Source organism: Gossypium hirsutum, chromosome A03 (genome assembly GCF_007990345.1).
Source record: "Gossypium hirsutum isolate 1008001.06 chromosome A03, Gossypium_hirsutum_v2.1, whole genome shotgun sequence".
Classification (NCBI taxonomy): Eukaryota; Viridiplantae; Streptophyta; class Magnoliopsida; order Malvales; family Malvaceae; genus Gossypium; species Gossypium hirsutum.
In genome coordinates, this window is record NC_053426.1 from 34,168,249 (window position 1) to 34,180,837 (window position 12,589).

Genomic DNA, 12,589 nt, shown 5'->3' on the forward strand with positions numbered 1-12,589 from the left:
CCCTCAAATTCCTCCAAGGAATACATTTACTATCCCCTTTTTGCTTGATGCGGGCCGTAACCCATTGCTCACTCATCCCTGTAATATTTATCAAATTCTTCAAAAAGGGAGGGACGTTGACAGGTCTTGAATAAGCCCTATCAGCCTAAATCTTTGAGCAATTAAGTAACGCCATGTATTCCTCCACCGTAGGTACTAAATCAACTCCTCTGAAAGTGAAGCAACTGTAAGCGGGATTCTAAAATTGCGCGAGGGCCCGAAACAAGTACTTGTCCACTTTTACATCGAGCAAATAGGGTAAGTTACCGTAGTTACAGTAAAAGAGTTGTTTGACTTCGCCATTCCAACTATTCCATATATCCTTTAACTCTTGCAGGTCGTTCTGAGTCACACTGATGCGAGTGAAGTCCCATAACTCTGATCCATATCCCTCGATCAAACTATCTCCTTTCTCCTGTTGCGTAAACCACACTCGGACGGCCGCATTATCCTCCACTCTATCAAGAAATCCTTTTTCCATGCTAAACTCTTCTAATTAGTAATCGAACGTAAATTAACACCCTTTTATGATGAAATGTCATGCGAAAATAATCAAAATACAACAAGTCAGTATTATATACAAAGAATAGAATTCAAAGCAAATAAGGAGTAAATAAGCACCTAATCAGGTAACCACTAGGGTTCAGTGTGGTTCTACCTAGGGTAGGCTCCTATGGCTCATTACATGTAGTTTGGTTCTAAAGTAAAGGTACCTGAATCAGCAGATTCCTCGATCCTCACCCATTATAGGTTTATACAGACCGAGTTCAATTCAGGGGAATACATTTCCCTACGGCTATACGGAGGTGAAAACCTCACGAAGACGCAGGTACGGATGTATCCCAAAAGCGATCCACTATCCTATACGGAGGTGAAGACCTCACGAAGGAGTAGTTTTTCACTTCCACTTAAGAGGGTGAAATTGACCTATAATGTGATGCGATATGCAAAGATCCCTCAAAGAATTAAACCACTTAAAGCAAGCATATTATGAAGAGAATCGCGAAAATAACAGACAATATGCAATACAATAAATTTAAAACCGATTTTCAATTTTTGACAAAAGACAAAAAATAATCAATTTAAGGCTCGACTCTCAAGGTCCCCAATGGAGTCGCCAAGCTGTCGAAACCATTCTTTTGAAAACGGGGATCGACTTTGTTTGACAGTGAAAATTAAAATGGGAGTCGCCACCGATCTTTTATTAGGTGTGATCGGATCACCTTTATTTTAATAAATCAATTTTATTTTACTAAAACAGGGCCTTTGGTCTACGAAACTTGAGAGAATGAGTTCGGGAGTCAGTTACGTACGAGGAAGGATTAGCACCCTCGACACGCCCAAAAATTGGTACCGAATTGATTAGTTAGTGTCTTAATGTCGAAAATTAAAAATCAGGAAGGGACTTGAAATACGATCTTTTCTATTAATACTGATTTTAAAATTCTTGAATTGGCTTAAATCGATTTGTTTAAAGATTTCCTTATCTCGAGATATCGAAGTATCACATCCCGTAAGTTAGGACATAATACCATGAATTCCCGAGCACAAGGTCGTCTTTTAATTTATATTGAAAATCCGTGTATTTCAAAACTCAAAAGGATATTTAGCTATTTAGAACCAACGAGAGAACCGAAACCCTGTAAGTTAGGGCACAATTCTTCGACGTTCCAGAATGCGAAACATTGCCTTATTTATTGAAATTAATAAAAACATGAATAAAAATCTTTAAAGTAATGAACAACAAATGATATAAAATGGGCGGGAGATAAAAAATAAACGAGTTGGAAATACATTGAAACAAACAATAAATATGACAAAAATATTAAAACAATAACAATGCATGCGATATATTAAACGTAATAATAGCATCCAACATGAAATAAAAACAATGAATATATACATAATAAAGATATTGAGAGTATGTACGTAAAATATATATATAAATAGTAATAGTGTTAGAAATATAATATATATAGTGTTTGAAGTATATACATAAGATAGTAAAAATATATAACTAGTAATGTTAAAATATATATAATATATAATATATATATAAAATAAATATTGAAAAATGTATGTACACGACGTATATGAAAAATATATACATAATAATATTAAAATAAAATAATAAATGATGACAGTGAAAATAATAGGTATAGTAATAAATATAATGATATATGAAAATAATACTATGTATAAAAGTATATATATACTCGTATAATAAAATGTATATACTAGTATTAACAATATAATAGGGATAAAAATAGATATAATAATAATACATACATAATATGGTATTAAAAGTATTTACATAGCATTTACATATTAGAAACAATAATGTTAAAAGTACCTATTAATAATATTATATAAATATAATAAATAATAATAATAATAATAATAACAATAATAGCAATAATAGTAAAAATACAAAAGAAAGTATGACGTAATAATGAGGTAAGGAAAATAAAATATAATATATTATATATATAAATATAACAGTAAATATAATAATGTTAAAAAATACCATACGTAAAGAGTATATATAAACATATATAATAAAAATATACACTAATATTTATGAATAATAATAGTAATGTAATAATAATAATAATATTAAGTATAGTATAAATAATAAGTACATAACAGTAATAATAATAAGTAACAATAATAATAATAATAATATAGAAATTCAAAAAAGTAAACATAATATAATGATATTAAAATAAAATATACACTAATATTTATAAATAATAATAGTAAATATAATAATAATAATAAGAATAATGATAATAATAATAATATTAAGTATAGTATAAATAATATATACATAACAGTAATAATTAATAAGTAACAATAATAATAATAATAATATAGAAATTCAAAAAAAACTAAACATAATATAATAATATTAAAATAAAATAATTTAAAAAATACTATGTAGATATAAATACATATACGTATGTAAATAAAATATACACTAATGTAATAATAACGATAATTGAATAATATTTAAAATGGAATAAAATAACAAAGATAATACGAAAATAAACTAAAATCTAAAAAAGGACTAAATTTTGAACAAAAACAAAGTTTTGGGGTAATTTTAAAGAGAAATAAAGAAAAAGGATCAAAATGCTACACGCGCATAACCTGGAAGGACTAAAATAGCAAATATTCCTTCCCATCAAAACACAATATATCAGTGGGGACTAAATTGAAAAGCGCGACAACTTCATGGGGAAAATTTTAAAATAAAAAAACTTGATTGCAAAAGCTTGAAAACACGGAAGGACCGTACGCGCAAATTCCCCCTTTTCCAAAAACACGCAGATCCTGAGGCAGGTCGGGTCGAGTCGGACCGGGTCGTATCAAAATGACGTCGCTTTGGGATGCTATATAAATGCCAAAATTAACAAAAAAATCATTTGGTGAAGAGAGAGAAAGAAAAAAGGGAGAGAATGAAGAGAGAAGGGAGAGGGAGGAGGACTTCTGGCCATGGACCGGTCACCGGTCTGATCGCCAGACCGTCGCCGGCCGCCGCCGCCGGCCACGATCCATGGTGGCTGGAAAAGGTAATTTCTTTTTGCTTAATAAAATATGTATATATATATGTATATGTGATTGAGTAAACGAGAAAGGAGTAAAAGAAATCGATTTAAAAAAAAGGAAAATCACCTTAAAGTTTTGGCTACTGTTTTGGCCTTTTTGACTCTTTTTCTTTGGACTGCTTTGTTTATTTTTGTGTACTAACACATTGTTCGGCTTTTATTTCAAAAATATGATATTTTTATTTCTCAAAACAGCCCCTGTACATTGACCTCATTTCGGCTTTTATAGCCTTTACAAGTTATTTTTCTATTATTTTTTACTATCGTTGCGTGCGTACTTGCTTCCTTCCTCTGTCTTTGCAAGTGCGGTGGGAGTGTGTGATGGTGCTGGTGGCAGACAACATGAGAGATTAAGGAGAGGCAAGTGGCTGAGTCAGTCGAATTTAGGGACTAGGGTTTTGGTTGGGCTAGCTTAGGGTTAGGGGTAATAGTTGTAAATGGGTCAATGGATTTGGGTGTAAATGGGCCATTCGAGTTTGGGTAGTTAAAAGGGGTAATTGGGTAATTGGGTTTATCTTATTGGGCTCCAGGTATTGTAATGTAAATGGGCTTATGGGGTTTAATGTGAATGGGCCCAAAATTGGCCTATAACAATGGGATTTGTTTAAGACGGCTTTCTAAAGTAAATATATGGGCGCCAGTTATATCGATGCTAGGAGGCGTGAGTTCCTGAATCTCACTCAGGGAGATTGTTCAGTGGCCTAGTATGAGGCTGAATTTCTGAGGCTAAGCCGTTATGCACAAGGCATGGTGGTGACGGAGTATGATCGCTGTGTCTATTTTGAGGACGACCTTAGGGATAACTTGAGGGTGTTGATAACTCCGCAGAGGGAGTGTGAATTTGATGTATTGGTCGAGAAGGCCAAGATTGCTGAAGAGGTTAAGCGTGCTGAGCGCCAAAACCATGACAGAAGGAAGGCTAAGAGAGATGCAAAGCCTTCGAATTCTGGGATGAGGCCTAGGAAAAAGGCTAGGTCTCATAGGCTCGTGAGAGTTGGGCCTACTGTTGCACCTGCTGGGGTGACGATTTGTCAGCTCTGTAATAGACGCCATCTGGGCGAGTGTTGAAGGTCTAATGGAGCTTGTCTTAGATGTGGGTCTATTGAGCACAGTGTTAAGGATTGTCCATTGAGGACTAATTAGATGCAAGCTCCGACTACTGAGACTGCACAGCCGCCGGGGGTAGTTCAACAGCCATATAGGGGCAGAGGTCAAGCTAGGGGTGGTAACGGCATGGGCCGAGGACAGAGAGCACTGGGCAAAGGTACTAGACTGACTGAGGCAAGGCAGCCTGCGTTGGTTTATGTTGCATGTCATTGTGAGGACCGAGATGCTCTGGATGTCATCACGGGTACGTTCTTGATTTTTAATGCACCCTACTTTGCATTAATAGGCATAGGCTCTACACATTCTTACGTAGCTAGTACGGTGTCTGAAACTTTGGGGTTACCGTTTGAGAGCACTTCTAGTGAGATAACAATGGCGAGTCCGTTGGGGCAGTCTGTTGGAGTTAACAAACTGTTTAGAGATGTACCGTTAGAGGTTCAAGGGATGATTTTTCTAGCTAATTTGATGGAGCTTCCATTTGAGGAGTTTGACCTGATTTTAGGTATGGACTGGTTAGTCAAACACCGAGTGAGTTTGGATTACTCTATAAAAAGGATTGTTTTGAGAACCGAAGAGGGTATTGAGATAGTCGTGATTGGGGAATGATGAGATTATCTGACTAATGTGATATCCGAATTAGTGGTAGAGAAGCTAGTAAGGAATGGGTACGAGGCATACTTGGCTTATATCAGTGTTGCTAATTCTGGGGACTCTTCGGTTAAGGATATCCGAACGGTGAAAGACTTTCTAGATGTTTTCCCGGAGGAACTACCAGGGTTACCTCTGAACCGTGAGGTGGAAATTGGGATCGAGTTGTTTCTGGGTATAGCTCCGGTGTCTATCGCCCCTTATCGAATGGCACCAAAGGAGCTAACTGAACTTAAAGCTCAAATTTAGGAGTTGTTGGATCGTGGGTTCATTCATCCCAGTGTGTTTCCATGGGGAGCACTTGTCCTGTTCGTAAAAAAGAAGGACGATATGATTAGGATGTGTATCGACTACCGTCAGTTGAATAAGTTGACGATCAAGAACAAATACGCACTTCTGAGGATAGACAACTTGTTCGATCAGCTCAGAGGGGCTTCAGTGTTCTCTAAGATCGATCTGCGATCAAGTTATCATCAGTTGAGAGTAAAGGAGGCCAATGTACATAAGACGACATTTAGGACTCATTATGGACATTACAAATTCCTAGTTATGCCTTTTGGGTTGACTAATGCACCAGCAGTATTCATTGACTTGATGAACCGTGTGTTTCAGCCCTGCTTGGATCAGTTCATGGTGGTTTTCATCGATGATATCCTGATGTACTCTAAGACAGAGGATCAGCATGATGTGCATTTAAGAGTGGTTCTACAGATTCTTTGTGAGAAATAGTTGTATGCGAAGTTCAGCAAGTGTGAGTTTTGGCTTCGAGAAGTGACATTTCTGGGTCACGTAGTTTCTCCCGAGGGGATTCGTGTGGATCCTCGTAAGATTGAGGCTGTGTTAAGTTGGAAACAGCCGAAGAATGTGTCAAAAATTTGCAATTTTCTAGGGCTAGCAGGATATTATCGTCGCTTCGTAGAAGGATTTTCTTTGATTGCTACACCGATGATTAAGTTACTGTGTAAGGGAGTTTCTTTTGTGTGGACTAATGCATAGCAGGAGAGCTTTGAGAAGCTCAAGACTGTGTTAACTCAGGTACCTATTTTGATCCAGCCTGAACTCTAAGGATTTTGTGGTATATATTGATGCGTCGCATGTGGGTCTGGGTTGTGTTCTAATGCAAGACGGTAAGGTTGTTGCGTATGTATCTCGTCAGCTCAAGATTCATGAGGCTAATTATCTGGCGCATGATTTGGAATTGGCTGCAGTGGTCTTTGCTCTTAAGACCTGGAGGCACTATCTGTTCAGTGAGAAGTGTACCATCTACATTGATCACAAGAGCCTCAAGTATCTCCTCACTCAGAAGGAATTAAACCTTAGGCAGCATCGATGGGTTGAACTGCTTAAGGATTATGACTGCAGTATTGAGTACCATCCTGGTAAGGCCAATGTAGTGGTCAATGCGTTAAGCTGAAGGTCTATGACCAATCTAAGAGCAATGTTCATTCGACTAAGTCTTTTTTACGATGGGAGTCTGTTGGTGAAAATTCAGGTTAGACCGACATGGATTGATCAGATCAGAGATAAACAGAAGGAGGATAAGTCTCTAGAGTTGAGTTTTCGTCAGGTAGAAGATGGTGTTACGACTGATTTTGGAATTAACAGTGATGAGGTATTGTGTCTCCGAGGATGGGTCTATGTGCCGAATGATGAAGATTTGAGACAGTCGATTCCGAGAGAGGTATATAGTAGTCCTTATGCTATACATCCCGATGGGAACAAAATGTACCAAGATCTTCGAGAGTTGTACTAGTGGCCAGGGTTGAAACTTGAGGTTACCGACTTCGTTGCTCACTGTTTGACTTGTCAGCAGGTTAAGGCTGAGCATCAGTTACCTTCGGGTTTGCTGCAGTCGGTTAAGATACCAATATGGAAGTGAGAGCGAGTATTGATGGACTTCGTTAGTGGGTTGCCCCAAACACCCACTAAGAAGGATTCTGTTTGGGTCATCGTGGATCGATTGACCAAGTCTGCACATTTTATCCTTGTAAGGACAGACTTCTCCCTACAGAAGTTTTGCCAAACTGTACATTTATGAGATTGTGTGGCTACATGGGGTACCTATCTCGATCATTTCTGATAGGGATCCTCGTTTTATGTCTCGGTTCTGGCAGAAGCTTCATGAGGCTTTGGGTTTGAGGTTAGACTTCAGTACTACTTTCCATCATCAAACAGATGGTTAGTCAGAAAGGGTGATTCAGATACTGGAGGCATGTTGAGGATTTCTGTTATAGATTTCCGAGGTAGTTTGGAGGAGTATTTTCCATTGGTAGAGTTCACTTACAAAAATAGCTATCAGTCTAGTATACAGATGGCACCTTACGAGGCGCTGTATGGTCGTAAGTGTCGCAATCCCTTATGCTGGAATAAGTTGGGTAAGCGATGTGTTTTCGTTCCTGCGTTAGTATCGGAGACTGAAGATAAGGTCCACTTGATTCGAGATCGTCTGAAAGCAGCTTCTGATAAACAAAAGTCCTATGCTAATTTGAAGAGGAAGGACATTGAATATTCTGTGGGGGACATGGTTTTTCTTAAGGTCTTGCCATGGAAGAAAGTTCTGAGGTTCAGTCACAAGGGCAAGCTAAACCTTTGTTTTATTGGGTCATACAGGATTTTGAAGCGGGTAGGGCCAGTCGCATATCAATTGGAGCTACCTCTAAAGTTAGAGCGCATACATGATGTGTTCCACGACTCGATGTTGAGACGCTACCGCTCTAATCCCACACATATTGAGCTTGTGCAGGATATTGAGGTTAAACCAGATCTAACTTTTGAGGAGGGACGGTTTAGATCCTAGATCGCGACATTATGGTTCTGTGTAGGAAATTTATTCCATTAGTGAATGTGCTGGGGCAGAATCATAGCACTGAGGAGGCCACTTGGGAGCCAGAGGATTTGATGCGACAGCAGTATCCTTACCTTTTCTGATCAGGTAAATTTCAAGGACAAAATTTTCTTTTAGGAGGTAGAGTTGTAACGCCCCAAAATTAATAAAATTGTTTCTGTAATTATTTGACTTAACTATGTATCTGCTTCAGTGGTTAAGTGTTCTGGGTGTGTGTGAAAGGTCCTAAGTTCAAGCACTATCTCTGGCAAATTTTGATATTTTTCTAAATCAAGCCTTAACCATACTCAGTAGGCTTAAGTTTAATTAATTGCAAAACCATATCAGAATGGGCCTGCTGGTCTGGTGGTTAAGTGATGTGTTGTTTTCCTAGAGGTCTTGTGCTTGAATGCTAGCAACAACAAAAATAATATATTTTTGCTAGGTTTAATGTTAGAGTTTTGGTGGAGCCAAACTCTTAGGTAGTTGAGATTGTGTGGGTTAGTGGGGGAGAAAAATAAGGATTATGCCATCTGTTAGGTTTTTCTTTTCTTTTTCTTTCCAATTTCGTCTCCCTCCTATTTTTCCCTCAATTTTCTGACGTCATTCTTCTTTTTCCCCTCTTTTGTTTTTGCCTCATTTCAATTATTGGTTACTCTTTTTCGTTTCACTCGTTCTTGTTTTGCTAAGGTTTGCACTCCGCTTTGTTGATAGTAGTAAGTGATTTAGGAGTAGTGTCATTTTGGTTTTAAGTTACTGAATAGAGGTTCTATTTTCTATTTTGTCAGGAAGGAATTTGGTGGAATAGGGCTGCTACCGTGACGATTTGTAGTTGAATCGTAAGGTGTTGAAGGTAAGTTGAGAGTTTGTATAAGCATTGTCATTGGTTTCATTATAGCAAGTTCAATTCTTACTTTAAGTGTGGAGATTATAAGTTCTGGAGTGCTTGGGATTGCTCTCATCGTGAAATTGAATCAGGTATGCACTACGAATGCATTGAAAATGAGATTCGTCGAAAGCCGAAAAGCTTACTGTCGATGCCACACAGGCGTGTGGTCGCCCGTGTGGTAGGCCGTGTGACAGCACACGAGCGTGAGGTCAATGAATCAGGTCGTGCACACGTAACACGGGCACAATAGACGCTGCCATGTGAAGGCTAGTAGGCCGTATGTGAGGCACGGCGAAGGTTAATTGGGCCGTATGGGCCATACGAGCGTGTGGAAATTTGGGCTAAGCCATGTGATCCGCACAGCCAATGCCAGTTTGGGTTGTGTTGGCTACACGGGCGTGTGGACCCACGCAAGCAAGCCACATAGGCCTGTGAGCCCATTTTTCTAAACTATACTGTAAGGTTGCGTGGGTCGCCCAAGATGACTATGACCTGTCGTAGGGTCGGTAACCATTACTTAAACCCCTATACTGTGATATGATACTATGATGAATGTATATGTATATGTTCTGATATGATTTTGACTATATGATTGTGAATCTGCACTATAGCATGCCATTCTTGTATGATGCATTGCATTGGGGTGGGTCTGATGAAGAGAAGGAAGTACTGAAGGGCTTCATAAGCTCGTTATCTGGCAGCTAAGCTGCATATTTACAATATGTGTTGTACTACGGTACTCTATGGTGTGTAGGGTTGGATGGGTTGATTTTATCCCCATTGGTGTGTAGGGATGGGTGGTCGATTTTATCCCCACATAATGTGTCGGGTTGGACGGAGTTGGTGTGGAGGATTGATGGGCATGTTTCTGATATTCTGATCTGATATGCATGTTATATCCGAGGCGGGCTGAAGCCCTAGGATTGTATCTAATTTTGTTTCTGAGCGGGTCAAGGGCCCCACCGATTCTATAAAGGGCTGAGTCTCGATTTATGATTGTATCCTACTATTGATTATGCATGTTGAACTGTGGGGATGTACACACTGCGCTTGTGAAAACTCACCCTTTATTTGTTTATCTGTTCAGGTAATCCCCAGTAGTAGTTGGATTGTTGCGGTGGAGGACTCGACGGTGACCACGACCACATATGTTTTGGTTTATGAATTTTCTACTATTACACATTTATTATTTTCGAAAATTTTGATGTAATTTTTGAACTTGGACTATGGTTTTAAATCTGGGTTTTTGAACTGTGATTATGGAATATGAACTGCAACGCCAAAGCATGTTTTTTTTAAAACTTAGCTAAGAGTTTTCGTAAATAGAAACGGTTTCTTTAATAGTAGAAATAAATGGGTTTCAAAAGCTTCCGCGATAAAGAAATGTTTTCAAAGCAACTCGATCTTTACACGATTTTCCTTCAAATTAAAAGGTAACAATTGGAATAGTTTTATGACTTGATACGATTCGTTTAAAAACACTCTCATTTGACATCGTCGGATTCAGCAGTAACGTCTAGGCCTGGTTTGGGGTGTTACAGTACTCTTATAAAACCTTTGTTGTAGTTTCTTAGTAAGTAGATCCGCAATCATGGAGTTTGTCTTAATATGCCTTACAAGCACCTAACCACTTTAAACTTTTATGTTAATAACCTGTAACTTAAAGTCTATGTGTTTTTACTTTGATGTGCTGCTGTTGCTATTGGAATAAAATACTGCAATATTTTTTTTACAATTTACACCTTAGTGAAAAAATCTTGTATCCATATTCCATCAAAATTGGAGTCTGTATACACGATGATCTCTAACTGATTAGACCTCTGGTATGTGAGCATGTAATCTTTTGTTCTCTGAAAATACCTTATAACCCTCTTGGATGCTATCCGATGGTCCAAACCAGGGTTGCTTAAAATATCTGCCTAACATCCTAATAGTGTACACAATATTCCAATGTATACAAACCTGAACATACATCAGACTTTCTACTGCTAAAATGTAAAAAATCTAAGGCATTTTTTTTTGTAATCTTAAAATCATTCTTAGGGCTTTGATTGATGCTATACTTATTATTGACAAGTAGTATGTCATTAACATATGAAACCAAATATAGAACCTTACTCCCACTAAACTTATGGTATATACGATTATCAATAAAATTCGTCTCTAAACCGAATGAGATAATCATTTGGTAAAATTTGTAATATTATTGACTAGAAGTTTGCTTAATCCTATAGATGAAGTTCTTTGCAAATCACAAACTTTGCATCATTAGACACAAAGCTTTCTAATTGCACCATATAAATTTATGATTAATGTTACCATTGAGAAACCATTAACTTAATATTCATCTAATGTAGCTTAATGTCAAAATATTCCACTAAAGCCAATATAACCATTTCTCTAGTAGATCTTTTTAATGACATTCATTCTTGAGGTTGTTGAGTTTGTTCTTCTGGAAAAATTACCTCATCTTGAATAAGGAGTTGTTCAACATTGTCTTATTGAGGTTCTAGATTCGCTTCTTAATCAATAATAGATATGAGAACCTAAACATCCTCAAAAAATGTTACAATTCTCGTCTCAAAAATATTTCTTATTATGGGATCATAAAATTTGTAGCCCTTAGATCGCTCAGAATTTCCTTAACCCTTATACTTTATAGACATCAAAGAAGTCAGAAGTGATGTCATTTCAACATTATTGTTTTTAGCAAAACGTTTTTCAATTTTGCCAAGAAACTTTGGCCTGAGTAATCTTTTTAGATTCTTTGCCCCTAAAGGCTTTTTAAATATTGTACTTCATGATCATTAGACTCATACAATTTAAACGATCCCACCACTCAAAATCTCTTTTAACATAAGGGGTGTTTTCTACAGTGAGAGGTTGGGGTTGTTCTCCTCTTAGTGCAATGTCTATATTCATACAACCAAATACTATAAGTAAGTGCCTTTTCCATTCATTGAAATTAGTCCCATTAAGCATGGGTATAGAAATTATATTAACATATATTGTGGCAGTAGAAGATGAATTAGCTGAATATAGAACAAAAAATAAATAAAAATAAGCTCACATCAATATGCATAACTAAATAATAAATTTAGAATAATGGATAATCCCATCTTAAGATACCAAACAAAACATTGATATCAAGTCTTTGGACAGTAATATTAAAAGTAAGCGGTACTCTTGTTGTAGCAATCAAACATTAACAATAAATTATAACAAACAATGAATTAATTTTTGGACTAACATATTGCTCACATAAAGTATCTTATAATTGTCACATATTTATCACCACAAATGTCGTTGAAATTCTGTCAAATATTAACTTACCTTTGGGTCAATTAATAAACGCATGAATCACAAAAACATATAATCATCTTGATATTTTAAATAAACTAATCTACGCAAAAGAGGTCACTTTGACAGTATTTTGTTTCAACTAATCTATTTAAAATATTAGACATATTT